This window comes from Gavialis gangeticus, unplaced genomic scaffold (genome assembly GCF_001723915.1).
Source record: "Gavialis gangeticus isolate Ggan-Ray unplaced genomic scaffold, GavGan_comp1, whole genome shotgun sequence".
NCBI classification, from domain to species: Eukaryota; Metazoa; Chordata; order Crocodylia; family Gavialidae; genus Gavialis; species Gavialis gangeticus.
Genome location: NW_017729006.1, coordinates 30,309,521 through 30,324,367, shown reverse-complemented (window position 1 = coordinate 30,324,367; position 14,847 = coordinate 30,309,521). Strand labels below are relative to the sequence as shown.

At 41.6% G+C, this 14,847-nt stretch overlaps 1 protein-coding gene across 3 annotated transcripts in view; it reads left to right on the top strand.

Moving 5' to 3' along the window:
- Positions 1-2,595: 2,595 nt before the first annotated feature.
- Positions 2,596-14,847, top strand: part of AMPH (amphiphysin) — a 119,519-nt gene continuing 107,267 nt past the window's right edge. For all 3 annotated transcript variants that reach the window (XM_019509073.1, XM_019509072.1, XM_019509071.1), the window contains exon 1: positions 2,596-2,681. The gene's annotated coding sequence lies outside the window, so the exon portion shown is untranslated. The remainder of the gene's footprint in view (positions 2,682-14,847) is intronic.

Here is a 14,847-nt window from a genome sequence, read left to right as displayed (position 1 = left end):
GGTGTGCCTGTGCCCTCCCCCTGCCCCTGCCAAGCCCCCCCAGCCCTGCTGCTGCCGCTCACTCCTGACCCACAGTACCATGCATCCTGCCAGGGCATATAGGGACCCCCACTCCCCAGGATCCAAACCCCACTCACGCACCCACAACCCCCAGTACCTTCGTAACTTCTGCCCTCACCCCCCCACCCACTCCCAACCGTACCAAGTACCTGCATAATTTTGTATAATTTTGAGTTTTTCTGCGCATTATTTTGAGTTTTTAGCTGAGAGATTAAAATCACGATTAATTGTGACTAAATTTTTTAATTGCACAATTAATTGCAATCACGTTTTTTAATCATTTGAAAGCCCTAATTTGCAGACTACTGTTTAACCGAAACACAAGTAGGATTTTCCCTACAGTTTCATACACTGTTGAATAGTATCTGTCCTAAATAACGTGCAAAGGTAACTTTGCCACTGGCTCATTTTGTGCTAATTATAAGAGATGAGCTTAGTTTTTTGAATGAGGGCAATCACTAATCATTTTGTATGTTTTTCTCAAGATGATATTGCACTAAGATCCACAGCCTATTTTGAGTTGTTCTTATTGTTTGTTTTTTTCAAGTGTCATACAGCAATCTTGTCTTTTCAATTTACAAAGAGACCCATATTAAAAGCTCTCTGTATTGCTGTTGGGATTTATTTCAAACTGGTGCTAGGAGCTAACCAATATATTTGTACAGCCGTTGCTTTTATGGTTTGAATGGCCCGATACTAATCTAGGCATTTTTACATTGTATTATGATTACATTTGCATGGATTGACAATAAACCTGGCACCTCCCGTCTTATTACCATTGCATTTTATTTGGATGTACTTCCGTTTTTCTATCATTTATAACACTTTCCTTTTGGGAGAAACAATCTAATTTAAATATGCATTGCTCCTTACAAAGGCAAGTCCATGTATAATCATAACATTGCTTATCTTGATTATTACTTTTATTGCAAGTAACTTTGTCTCTAACTTGCCTGCTAACTATTCATATTCACATGACTTAGATTTATTGCTCTGGTTTGTGGTCCTATTTGGTTACTACTGTTTAAGAAAATGTACAATTCTTAAATGATGTTCTTTTATAGATCCCCAGTTATGCTTCAGTTGCCCACAAATGATTGGTTCTCAATATAGGGCTAACTAAATAATATCTCAAGGCTTGTATTAATGTATAGGGTCACCCTAGATGGGGTAATGACCCTTTAAAATCTTAAACCTTGTGAAAGAATTTTTGAACACGTTGAATGATTTTTTCCCATACGTTTCCCAATATGCTTGCACAGGGGCAGTCATTCACACTGTCTAGTTTGTGTGAAATATCACTTGTTTTCATGAAATCTTGGAAGTACTAGAGTTGAGAGGATGCCTGGTTCATTGGTTAAAGCTGTGACTTGCAAAATTCAGATTCAGTTTTCTGTTGTGCATAATATTTCCTGTGTGATTTAAGGGAAGTCAATACATTTTTCTCTCTCTTGCTCACTGTCTCTCTCTGTTTACCCATCTGTAAAATGGGGACAATAGTAGTTTTTACCTCACTATTTTCTTTTGATAAATAGTATAAAGTTGGTACCCACAGAAAAGTAGGTAAGAGATTTAAATCAGTCACAACACTTTTTTAAAAAGAAAATATTGAAATAAACTAAGATTTAAGAAATCTAAAACATACCAAAGGGAACTCTTTTAAGCATCTGCCTCTAATGGGTATATAAAAAACACTTCAAAGTTTCCCATAGTAAGCACATGAATAATATCCGTATCCTGTTGCAGTCATCCTATTGCAGTTGAGTTGTTGTGTGGGGTTGAGTTGAAAATTAAGTTGGTGGTGACTTGCAGGTTCTCAAAAGTTTGGAATGTTAAACTCCATGCTAGCGAAAGGGATTTAATGGTAGAGAATATGTAAGCTATCCTAGCTGAAGAGTGTATTAGAATCATGTTTTTCCAATATTACCAGAGATCCCTGCTGCAAATATATCATACTACATTTACCATCCAAGGTAAAGGATTCTGAATGTATATGAAAATTAATACTAATTCTAATATAAGTTTTAAATAATTATTATATAAACCATAATTTTTTATTCAAATTAGGTATTTTCACTCACATTGTACTACTTTATGCTCGGAGCCATACAAGCAACATTAGGATAATGTTTACGTATGGTACATTACTAGTACGGCAAAAGCTTTTCTTGAATTGAGACTTTGGGATGTTTCACTGTCAGAAAGGAAGGAAGGCTTCATTCAGTAAGAAAGGAGCAGAAACTCTACACATTCTGTGTATGCACATACACTCCCACCTACGCACATAAAATGTTGCCTTTTGTGTGTGTAATCTTCCTTTATTATTTTGCCAAAGTAGCATCATGTATGTATTTTGAAGACAAATTACATATTGTAATGAATACCATATCTAAAAAGTAAAATGCCATTAAAGTGTAACAGCTGCTCTGCTAAGAGAAGAGGCAGTTAAAGGGATGATATTGTTCTGTTGTGACTCTAAATATTCTTCTCACAAGACGTGGTGCAATTATTCCTTTTTTTCTTCTTTTTTTCCAATTTAGGTGCTACAAAAGCTAGGGAAAGCGGATGAAACAAAAGATGAACAGTTTGAGGAATATGTTCAAAACTTCAAACGGCAAGAGGTTAGTTTCCTTTTTGATTTGTCTAATTGTATCTCCAAAAAAATCAGGTGTAGTTGAAATCAGTGTGAAGAAAATGTAGGGTAGTGGGTCAAACAAAGGCTATCAACAAATATTTTCTTTGGAGCGGAATCAGCTGTGCTGGGGTATATTCCAGTACATCTTAATCCACTTCATTAGCATCTATGGATGTTGCCATAGCTGTTGTTGCTGTTGTCCTGCAAGATCAGGCACCTGCCACTGCTGGGGCTTCAGGGGCCTGATCTTGCAGGACAATGGCCCTGATTTGCAGCATGTGTTTGTAAGCAGGTTCCTCTACTTGCAGGTGCATAACCTGAGTTGGGGTGCAGAAGCTGGATATGCCACTGTGGGAATCCCCTGAAGAGGGTTTCCCATGGCAGGCAATAAGTAACAGATGTTCTCCCATTTTAAGGTGTTATTAACTGTGATTACCTTTGGTCATAGCACTTTTTTTTTACTACAAGGGGCTAGGATGTCCATTTGCTCACAACGCTTGCTGTCCTAAAAACGTTTATGGTGGGCTGGGCCACACTAATCATATGTGACAGGCTGTTTGGGGCCCTGTTTGATTATGTTTGCCAGATATTTAAGGCTGGTGAAGAAACAGGAATAATTGGAAATGAGAAAGAAAGACGCAGCTCAGCTGTGGGAGTGAAGAGGAGGTCAAAATGTATGCAGTGTATTGGCTCACTATGACTTGAAAAAGAGTCAGCACTGAGAGGGACTGTAGGCAGTGGCACTACCATGCCTTATTCAAATAGGATACACTACATTATCGTTCTGGTTGGTTCCCATCCACGTTTGCCCAATATGTGACAAGCTTTTATAGTCATGCTAAATTTTGGCTGCATTTAATTAACTTCATAGCTCATTTCTATTACTGAGCACATGTTGCTTTTGGCAGCAGTTTAATGATAGAAAATGTATTTAATGAGGTTTCCTTGTATGCAAATGTAAGATGAGAGGCTTTTTCCCGCATGCTTATTGGAGGAAAAAAATGCCATCATGTATTTGAACAAATACAGTAGATTAATGCTAGCATGACTTTGTCATTTGTAGTACGAACATGAATTGAGGTCTCCCGTTTTTTTAGTCAGAACCTTTCTGTTCTTGCTTATGCATATGGTTATTTTTATTTTTAATTTGTATTTAAATAGTGCAGGCCCAGGACCTTATTTCCTTTCTTGAATCTCTTCCTGAATGAACTCTGGATACAAAATATCTATCTTATTTATCCATTGTGTTTTACATATAAATGAAAATGAATGAAATAAAAAAATTTATTGTTTAATTAACCTCCTGAACTGCTCACATCAGCAGGGGAAATGTAGGTTGGAGATTAGGAGTAACTTTCTGACTATGAGGGTAGTCAAGCTTTGGACCAGGCTACCTAGAGAAACTGTAGGATCTCTATCCTTGGAAGTTTTCAAGAGCAGGTTGGACAGACACTTGGCTGGGATGGTTTAGTCAGGGATGATACTGCCTTGAACAGGGGGCTGGAGTAGATGACCTTGTAACAATGTCCCTTCCAGCCCTACTTTCCTATGATCCTAAGACACATCTAAGGCTACTTTCTGTGTCTGTTCACATTCTCTCTCTCATCATTCAGAAAAGTGAACTATATAGGGGAGTACTACAGCTGGGTCTCCCTTGCCTTCCTGAGTCCTAGAGGGAGATAGCGATATCTTAAACCATTGAGGCCAAGAAAGAAGGTGAAACATTCAGACATGCAGAAATCTCTTTTTTTCTTCTCTTTCCTTTCCTTTTTTCCACAGTTTTAAGGGGTATGTTTACTTGACACTGGGTTGTTTTTGTTATTTTCAGCCAGGTGTCCCTAGGAAGAGAGTGAGATGAAGAGAGAAAACCTCCCATTTCAGCAAAATTGTCTCAATAATTTTTTAAAGAATTATCTGTAATGGCATCTTTCATTTGGATGTCTTGCTTAAGGTCTAAAGATGAAATTGATCTTCCTATTCATGTTGTTTTTTGTCTGTCTTTGATAGATAGACTGGCAGTAATGAACAGCCATGACTTCTGCAGAACCTCTTCTCTTAGTTGCATATATGAAATATGTTGTGTAATCTGGAGGTGCCTAAAATGAGAGGCCATTCCCACAAGATCGCACCAATGTTTAAGATACAATTATGTGTGCTCTCTGGATTCTGCTGGGTCCCACTGTCCCTTAGTAAGATTCAGAGATACCCACGAGCTCTGCTAGACTTGAACCCTTTTTATGGGAAAAGAAAAACAATGGCAAGTTGAAACCCTTTCCTTTTGCACCAAAAAGAGCCATTGCTTGGTGGTTTGCATATACTTTCAAAATGTCTTTCCTCTTGTTTTGTCCTTGCTTTGATCAGCAGTGAAATGGTTAATGATGTTGAGATTTAAATAGTGCCGTTATGGGTCTAAATTAAAATTCCGATTGATTAACACCTTTCAGAGCTGTTGTTCTCTGCAGATTCACACAGACATCACTGCATCAGTTTACACTTGGTTCACCTTTGCAAGGTTACCTCTGCAACTGAAGAGGATTTTTAAAAATAAAAATTAAAGCTGAGACTGGAGAGTTAACATATAGCTTGGGGGAGATGCTGATGTTTTCTATTGCTGCACTAATGGGCAATTCTTCATTGTGCTATGGCACACAGAGTGCTTCGAGTGGGCACTGCCGTTTGGCAGTAGAACAAAGCCAGTTTATTACTAGCAGGGAATACCCTACAGTGGCAGATGGCTCAGCCAGACCTCCTTGCAATGAGGAAAACTACAAACTTTTATTTCCAGTGTCTGACTTGCATGAGTGACTGGTGCCTCCTGAATCTGGGGGGGCACCTGCAGAAGCTGCAGACCCTGTCAGGGGGGCACTAGTATCAGTGTCCGCTGTCAGGGGGGTACCAGCCCCATCAGAGGGGGCACGTGCACCCCCTACCAATCACCTATGCTCACTTGCCTTATGAGTCTGTCTTGCATCCAGCCGTTTTCCTGGGCTGCATTTGATTTGGGGAGAGATTGTAGCCTGGAAAAAGAATGGGTCTGTGTTTTCTGCTGGTCCTCGTTATCGATGGTCCTGCTGGGGCACCTTGGGGAGTCTAGCTGGCTCTCTGGGCATAAGCAGTTCCCACATTCCTCAATAATAGCCTTGGCAGTGCTGCCTCACTTTTTTCTGGCAAGAAATAAGTCAACTAGGATTAGAAAATTTGGCTCCAGGTTAAGCAGCCCTCACATCTGTCAGACAAGCACTCATTGCACCTCAATTCCAATACCTGCCTCAGGAGCCACATTCCTGATTGCAGAACTCCCTGCTTCCTCTGTTCTTCTGTGGGTCATGAATAGAAGCACTGGCCATACTGTGGACACCGCCAGAATCCAAGTATGTAGAAAAGGACTTTGTGGAACATCTCCTTTCCCCTTCTTCCACTTTTAAAAAACCTTTATCTTTCCATCTGAAACTATGGCCTCCCAGGCTAGTCACTGAGAAAGTTCTGTTCCCTGTAAGCAAGAATCTCGGTCCCAAAATTGACCATTTCCATCAATCCAGTGATAACCAGTAGATAACCAGGGGTGGTATAATCATACAGCAAAAGGCAACTTCTCAGATAACTAACAAATCCCTCAGTGGGCCTTGAAGATGAGAACCAAAGTCTTCCATTCGATTCAATGCTCAAACTCGAGCTGGAAAATAAAACATTGTATATATAGAGATAATCATATGCCCTTTGTTGCTGAGCACACGCCTCCTTGTGTTCTGAACCAGCAATATAATTTTTACATGAGGTTCGTGCTGGAAATTGTAATACTTATGTACTGGAAATGACAACAAGAAAAAAATGTATAGATCACCCTGGCTACAGACCATGGTAGGAATAGCACAAGCTTCTTTGCCAATCATAGAAGAAAAATGGTGTTTTTAACTACTACTAATGAGATTAACTAATGCTACGAGATTATTGCAGAGCAGCTGAGAACTTCCTGGTGCCCTACCTGTGAGCTATAGGCTGGTACCTTTCAAAGAAACCCATAAAGGCTCACAGAGGGAAAGGAAAATAAATGCAGTCATTTTTAGGACAAGATCAGGTTTTTGAAACAATCTCTGATCCCAGTTTCATTCTTCACTCCCACCCTATGGGAACAAACTCCTACAGGAAGAACAAGTAAGTAGGATCTCTGATGTTTGTCTCACCATATTCATGGAGTACAGTATAATGAATAATTTTATTGCTGAATTCTCCTGCTTGCCTTCATGGAGTATAATGGTAATGGGTAATTCTCAGTGCCTGGTTCCCTGCTCACCTTTAAAAAGAGCAGCAAAGAAGACCAGTGTAGTAAAGACCTGTGCTGGTTATGGCATACTTGTGCTTAAAATTTTTCCTCTTCAAGGCTAGTACTCCAAATCAGAAATAGGGCATGAAAATGTGCATTTGTATATAAAACACAGCAAAGAAAGAAGATGTGCTCTTTCAAAGTGTACTAAAAACAGTGAAATTATGTTTAGGGCTTTGGTATCTCCCTAAAAATGTCACAATAATATATTTTTCCTCATAGATTCATAAAATAGTGGAGTTGGAAGGGACCTCAGGAGGCCCTCTAGTCCACTTAAGGCAGGATTGCTCCTAACTAAACCATCTTAGTCAATAACTTGCTCTGAAAAATATCCAAAAACGGAGATGCCAAGTACATGGGGGCACTGAGAGTCCTGCCCCACCTTGGGAAGAGGTCTGTTACCTGAAATACATAAAACTTTCCATATGTCCATCATCTTAGGCCCACCCTGGCAAAAATAAAAGCCAGCACCTATGTCCTGGCAATTCCACCACGTCTCTGAGTAGCCTGTTGCAATATGTAAACACCATCGTACCGAGGAGGATCTTCCTTATGTCCAGCCTAAGAAACATGTCATTCAGGGCTGTCTGACTTCTGAATGTCTGGGGGCTGCACGGCCTCATGCTGCCTGGGCTGCAAAAATTCCCCAAGTGCCCTTGCAGGCTGGCTCGCCCCCAAAGGCAGGGGGAGGAGGTCAACGCTGGACAGAGTGGGAATCTAGAGATCCTGGAAGCTGCAGAAAATATGGTGGAAGGAGTAGTGACCAGATGGGAGCTCACAGGCTACAAGTTGGGATGGACCCCCCTGGTGTAATTTAAGGACAGGGATTTCAGGTCCACCTAAAAGTTTTGGATACTATCAGGCTGTTGTCAGCTGCCACTATAGGTCATCATAATATCCAGATTATGTTTCCCAGTTACTGTTGTGGCTTGCCATTTCCACCTCCTCCGCCCATTTGGCCATGGAGTGATAAAAGGGAAAATAATCTAGTCTCCATTTAAGGCCAGAAGTATACATTAATTCAAATTCAAACTAATGTCAATACAGAGGTCAATGTGGCTCTCTTCCCCAGTGGTCAGAGATTCAGCAATCCTCCCTCCTCTCCATTCCAAAAAAATTCTGATCCCCTAAGTACTTCCATGTGCTTTCAAAAGCAATGGCTAATTTCTTCCAGGATATTGTCAGTATTTGTTTAAGGAAGCGGAAAATTCATATTTCTCTTCTGACCCAGCCTGTGTATAAAGAAGGAGAGATGAAACTTGCAGAATCCTAGAGTTCCTCAATGATTTTGAGTTCATAGTGAACATAAACCTATGGTGCCAGAAGGATCAACCATAGGCCTGGGAAGATGATGTTGGTCTTATCTCAGAAGAATTTGAATGTAAGGGGAAGATGCCCAGAAAAGAACACATGCTTTGTCACTGAAGCAAATGTTCAGTTCTTATTGGAGCCTATTGTGTATGTGTATAGGCTCCTATTGGAATCTGTTCTTGGATAAAAACATACTTCAGTAGTCCAGAGTTCATATGGTATCTCTTCCGTAATTTCTTTTGTAGCTTCTGTGTCTCATCCTAGCAGATACTAAAATTTTTTAAGGTTAGTAAAAATCCTGTCAGTAAACCAAGCAGGATGACCCTTATATCAGATGATCTGTGGGGATAATTGATGAGGATTCATTAAGGTCCCAGTTCAGTCCAGGGAATAGGTACTAGAGTGAGTGGAGCAACTACATTGTGAAAAACAGTGATTCATGGAAGTCTTGGGGCAGTGTTCTTTCAGTGGATAACAGACTTGTTCTGACCATGACAGGCAATGTGTCAAAGTCATTTGTATGATCTACCTAGAGACACCTTGAAATGACTTTTCTAGGGGAGAATCTGATTTATGATCCCTTATGATCCCTGATTTAAGTTTTATGCAGCACCACCACCCACCTCTCAACTGAGGGCTATTTAATAAAAGCCCTCTCTGTACTTCCAAACCTGGAGCTGATGAATCACTGTAGAATAACATGAGTCAATCTTTTCTACGCAGGCACACAGCATGCCTGCCTTCACAGTCTCCGGGCTGTATAGGTCTGAAGGAGCTAGATTCTGGTACTGAACCAGGATTCCTTGCATAGTAGTACAGAGCTTTAGAGAGTTTAATTTTAACGATATGTAAAATAAATTCATATCTTATTTCATTTCTTTTAGAAACAAGGAAACAGACCATCTCATAAGAAATTTCTCCTGCAAGACAAATTTTTGGACTCATATAGACTTATAAATATAACAGTTCTCTGTTACTGCAAACAGCAGCTCCTCAGGGCTTAGAACATTTTTTCCTGAATAAGCTAAAAGTAGATGTGCTTAGTTTTTAAATCAAACATAAAGTCAAGAAGCAATTGTCAAATCATGAGTATTTTTCTGCCTCAAAAATACCTTTTGAGACCAATGATATCTGGCCCCAAATTCTACCTCTATTCTAATGTTCAGGGAAATGCATTTTGTGTAAAGAATTTATTTGCTGACTAGAAGTTAAGCAGCAATTCCCTTGTCACGCTGCATATTCTAATGAAGCATAATGCAGGCATTATTTTTATGAGAGATAAATATTCTGTTTCACATCCTCTATGCATATTTAACTTTTGTTCCCGATTTGCTCCATCAGTATTTATGAGACTGCTATATTTCCATTTCTAATGCTAGAAATACATAAGCATATAAATAACTAAATAGCACGTCTACCATTTACTTTTACAAAGCCAGCAGCTGGCGTAATGTTGCCAGGATGAAAATTAAGTAAAATGTCAAGTGTGTCAGTTGCTGGTTTATGAATTCGGGAAGGGGGGAGGGCAAGGAAGAGGCTCTTCTTCAAAGAGCAAAGATTGTTTCTTTGATGGCTTACTTTACATATTTCACATCCTCTGAGGTACAGGAAGGCAGGGGCAGATCCACAATTTGGCAAAGGGAGGGAGCAGCCATCCATGCTGCAGGGGTGCCTGAATTCCCTGCCACAACCTCCTCCTCCTTCTGCCACCCACTGGTGCTGGTACACTGCACCACAGGAACCTCTGGGGACTTTCTAAAATCCTCAAAGCAGATGAGAATCCCCTGCCTTTCCCTCCTTGTTCAAAGGCACATCCCCTCCCCTCCTTCCCCACCTGCTGCTGCTGTTTCCCCACTGTCCCAGGTGTGGGGGAAGCTTCAAAGCTGCTCCTGCCTGTTTTGGCCAGGCTATGCGGGCTCAGTGATAATGGGCCGAGTAGTGGCCCATTGTTTGAAATTGGCAATCAAAAGTGTATTTATAGAGTATCCTAACTGGAACAGGAATCCTCACTACTTTTCAATAATCTCATCGCTGTAGTAGTTAAAAACAGCATTTTCATCTGTGATTGGCAAAGAAACGTGTGCTACTCCTACCATGTTCTTTAGCCAGAGTGATCCATACATTTTTTATTACTGTAATTTCCAGTACATAAGTGTTATGATTTCCTGCATGTCCATCATGTAAAAATTACATGGCTAGTTCAAAACACAAGGAAAAGTGTGCTCAGCAACAAAGGGCATAAGGCCATCTCTATATACCCAGTGCTTTATTTTCTGGCTCCCACTTAAGCATTGGATCAAATGAAAGACTTTGGTTCTCATCTTGAAGGCCTGCTGTGGGATTTGTTAGTTATTTGAGAAGTTGCCTTTTGCTGTATGATTATACCCTCCCTTGGTATCTACTGGTTATCACTGGATTGATGGAAATTGTCAATTTTGGGACTGAGATTCTTGCATACAGGGAACAGAACTTTCTCAGTGACTTGTCCAGACATCTGAAACACACTCCTGGCTTCCTGTGCCATCAGAGTCAATTGTAAAACCACCTTATCATCCAGCTGTTTTGCAAGACAGAAGAGAAAGACAAAATAATGCATCTTTATGAGGATACTTCCCAGTTTAGGGAGGTAAACTGATACCATTGTGATAAGAGCTATATAAAACCTAGACAGAGATAGGGGAGGATGAAAGTTATATGTAAAGCATCAGACTTAACTGATTTAGGTCAAACCAATTTATGCAACTTCTGTTCCAGACCCCTTCCTGGTCCAAGTTAAATCAGAGTCCCCCAGCATCCATGAATTTTGCAGTCCTGGGCAGGGCTGTGCTGTCTGCTCCAGAGAGCAGGGCTGGCCCCACCCCTTTGCTCCCTAGCTGGAGCAGCAATGGCTGGCTGACTGGCTCACTCACTTGCCTTGCTAGCTGGCTCATTGGCACCCCAAGCAAATCCCTGCTGGGGTCTGGGACCAGGGAGAGTTAAACTTCCCTTCTGCCAAGTACACAGCTTCCCCGTCCTGCTTGCTTACTGCTGGCTGTGACTGTGGACCACAAATCCCAGAGGCACCTGGAGGCAGGAAGAGGAAATGATGAGCAGCCAGGCAGAGTCCTACTGCTGTGAATGTGGATGGCAAATCCTAGAGACCTCAGGGGCAGCAGGAAGAAGAAGCAAAAGCACAGCCCATGCTGTCTGTGTGCCAGAGAGCCGTGCTCTAGTGGCCCCTGGCTTCTGGCTTGAGCCACTGCAGGCATGTGGCTGCATTACCTATATCATAAGTGAACATCTGTTTGTTTGCTTATTGGTTCAATATTTGTAGCTTAGACCATTGGTTCCCAACCTTGGGGCGTGACCCAAATCAGGGTTATGGGGGGTCCTCAGTAGGGTCGCTACTACACACAGAGGGGGCAATAGCAGCTCCCCCGCCCCTGGGCCACCACCACAGCACTCTGCTCCCAGCAGCCCCTGTGGCACCAGGTTGGGATGTCCTGTTGGTGGCCAGTTTAGGGTTGCAGCAAAAAAAGGTTGGGAACCACTGACTTAGACTAACCTGCAGAGGCTGAAGCAATTCAGCCTCAGGCTTTTTGACTGTCTGTACTTAGCCTAGAAGACACATCATTAAACTCTACCAAAACTGTATGCAGATTAGAGCTTTGAACAGCAGTTTAGCCTTGTGTTACAACTAATAACTGAACATTTCAATAAAGCATGTCTGCCAACCAATAAAGGAAATGCTTTAGCTTGTCCTGCTGTCCCAGTCATATTAGTTAAGAAATGACATAATTCTGTTATTAGGTTTGGAGCTGTGTAAATGATTAGCCATTTTGTAGGTCTGTCTTGCAATTTGATAAATATTTTGCACTCTGGGTTGTGTCAAGCAGCTGTTGGATACTACTCCTGGTCGTCACCAAACTGAGGTGGTTTATTTGTCTTAGATCCATTGTTCTTAGGCTGTGGGCCACATACAGCCCAATCAGCACACTGCTGAAGCCCACATGACGTCCTGTTAAAACATCTGTAAATGAATACAAAGGAAGTAAATTGTGTGGGTGTGGCCCGCGTAACACATTGAGAGCTGCAGGTGTGTTCCTGTATAGCAAATAGGTTGTGAACTACTATTTTAGATATTAAGTACATATTACACATGACCCTCAGTGTGTAAATTGCATTGTAGACTATGTCTAGTTTATTAAATGATTAAGAAAACCATGTCCTTCTCCCTCTTGTTCAGAGAGGGGATAAACAAAAGATACTTTACAAACAGATCAATTAATCATTTTCAAAGGAATTTTCCCAGCTTCCTGACGGCTCATGTTCACACTCTGAAGGAAAGAAAGCTTTCTGATGGCAAACTTGACATGTAGCTCTACTTTGGATTTGCTTCCTATGTCCACATGGAGAACAGTTCTTGTGTAACCCTTCTGTTGGCAGCAACAAGGGCCAGGTTCAATTTTGGAGTACCAAACATATTTTTCCTTGGCTCAAGCACCTACACAGACCACCTGGGAAACATTACATGAATGACTAGGGTATCCCACATAAACAACCCCCCACCTTGCAAGCAGTGTAAACACAAAAGACAGATTAATTACAGAAAACAGAGAAAAAAAATGCAGTTTAAAACTACTAATTACAAGACACAGTCTGTAGGTTGTGTTGCGCCAGGGGAAGCTGCCAGAGAGCATGGGTCCTTCTGCGGTGCAAGGGGTCCCTCACTGCTCTCCGAAGAATGGTAGCATGCCAATCGGTGCTCCCACAGAGAGGCTGTTTGTGTGTGTGTGTGGGGGGGGGCAGTGACTGCAGCTCCAGACAGGATGCATGCATCCCAAAGCTTTTGGGCTGGATTATAAGGGCGTGCTAAAATGAAACTGCAGGAAAAACTCCAAAAGGAGCCAGGTTGATTAACATCTACAACCAGCCCAACCACACAACTTGGCTAGAACAAAGGACCATCAAAAGAAACAAGGGGAAAGACCAGGCCTACCCTCTAGGCTTGGGCTGCCAGTAGTTCGGGGTCACTCCTCCACTGGGAGCAGAAAGTTGCAAACCTCAACCCCAGCCCAAAACTGGCAGGATTAGAAACTCCCAGGTTTCAACCCTGTTTAAACTGCCAGGCCTAACTCCTGGCCAGCAAACCCAAGGAACCAATACTCTTTCCCCTGGTATTAATCCCTTTAAACCTCAAAAGAACAAAAGGGGAAGAAAAGGAGGAGCGAGGAGTTCCCAGACATGGGACAATTCTGTCTCTTTCCCCCTCTAGCTGAGCTTCCCTTTTTGCTAGCTACAAACTCTTTGTCCCTTGGAGGAGACTTCACTCTTCAGCAGCCCCTAGCATCTTCTGTGTCTCCAAACCAGCCTAGCTCCCCTTGTATGCGTTTGCATGACATCACCTTGGCCTTGTCCAGTCAGGGAGCACCACACTTCAGTTCCTCTTGTAGCCAATCCTCCTGAAGAATCCTCTGCTTCCCCTGGCCAATGAGGCCAGGGGGTTTTACATATTTTCCCCCGATACAGGCCTCAGCTTGGCATGTGCTGACCACGTGGCCAACACATACCTGCTATCTTGCCCACATAAAAAAAACATACACATAAACCCCCCAATATACAGCCTAAGTGTGTGGGTGGGTGTTACATTTGTCAGGTTTCAAAGCATGTCCAGTAAACTTATTTCTTACATGACTGAATTTGGCTCTGATGTTTCAATTTGTGCTTTAAGATATGTCTGAATACTGGAGTTTGATATCTTTTTATTGAAAAGACTTGTAGCTGGTTTAGAAGGCTATGATCTGGAAGATTAAGGCCCCCAAATTTAAATGGCATCTCCCGATGTGTCTCTGCTTCCCGCCAAGTTGCACATTTTAGCTGATTATACTGCACTGATTTATATAACAGAATAGGATGTTGGGATTGGATAACAAGGGCAGAGCAAGGGTGAGGTGATAAAAGACCAAGTATTCATTATACGCTAATAGCCCTATCACTGTCACAGACTGCTCTTTTGGACTTAATGTGTTGCTCAGCCATCTTTTTTTCCAGTAAGGGATTGGTCAGATGGTATTTTTTTGGATATGGAGTATCCTGCATTACTAAATACATGCAGTCTAATTGCCTGTGAGATTATTGGAAACATTTATACTGGCTTTGACAATGTGTGCGCTAATGGTATTATTTTTGACATTATTCTGCTTTATAGTGGCACTCATTAATACCAAATACTGCATTATGAAGATTCTGCTCTTCTGAGGTTTTCTGTATTATGGAACAATTGCTCTTTTGCTTCCATGCCATTTTGCTGCATGCAATAATAGAGTAGGCACCAGAGCCTGAAAATGAGCAGAGCATGATTTTTTTTTAATGCTCTTTTGGGTGCAGTCATTACAGATGAGTACATCAGCCAACTAGTACAAACCATTCATTTTCCTTCTAAAAGCTAGCTCTTAATTAGCAAAGTTGATGGACCGGTGATCTTAATGAAAATAAAGGCAGCTATGATTTCAGAGCTGCCAGATGCTTTAGTCTTGTCTCA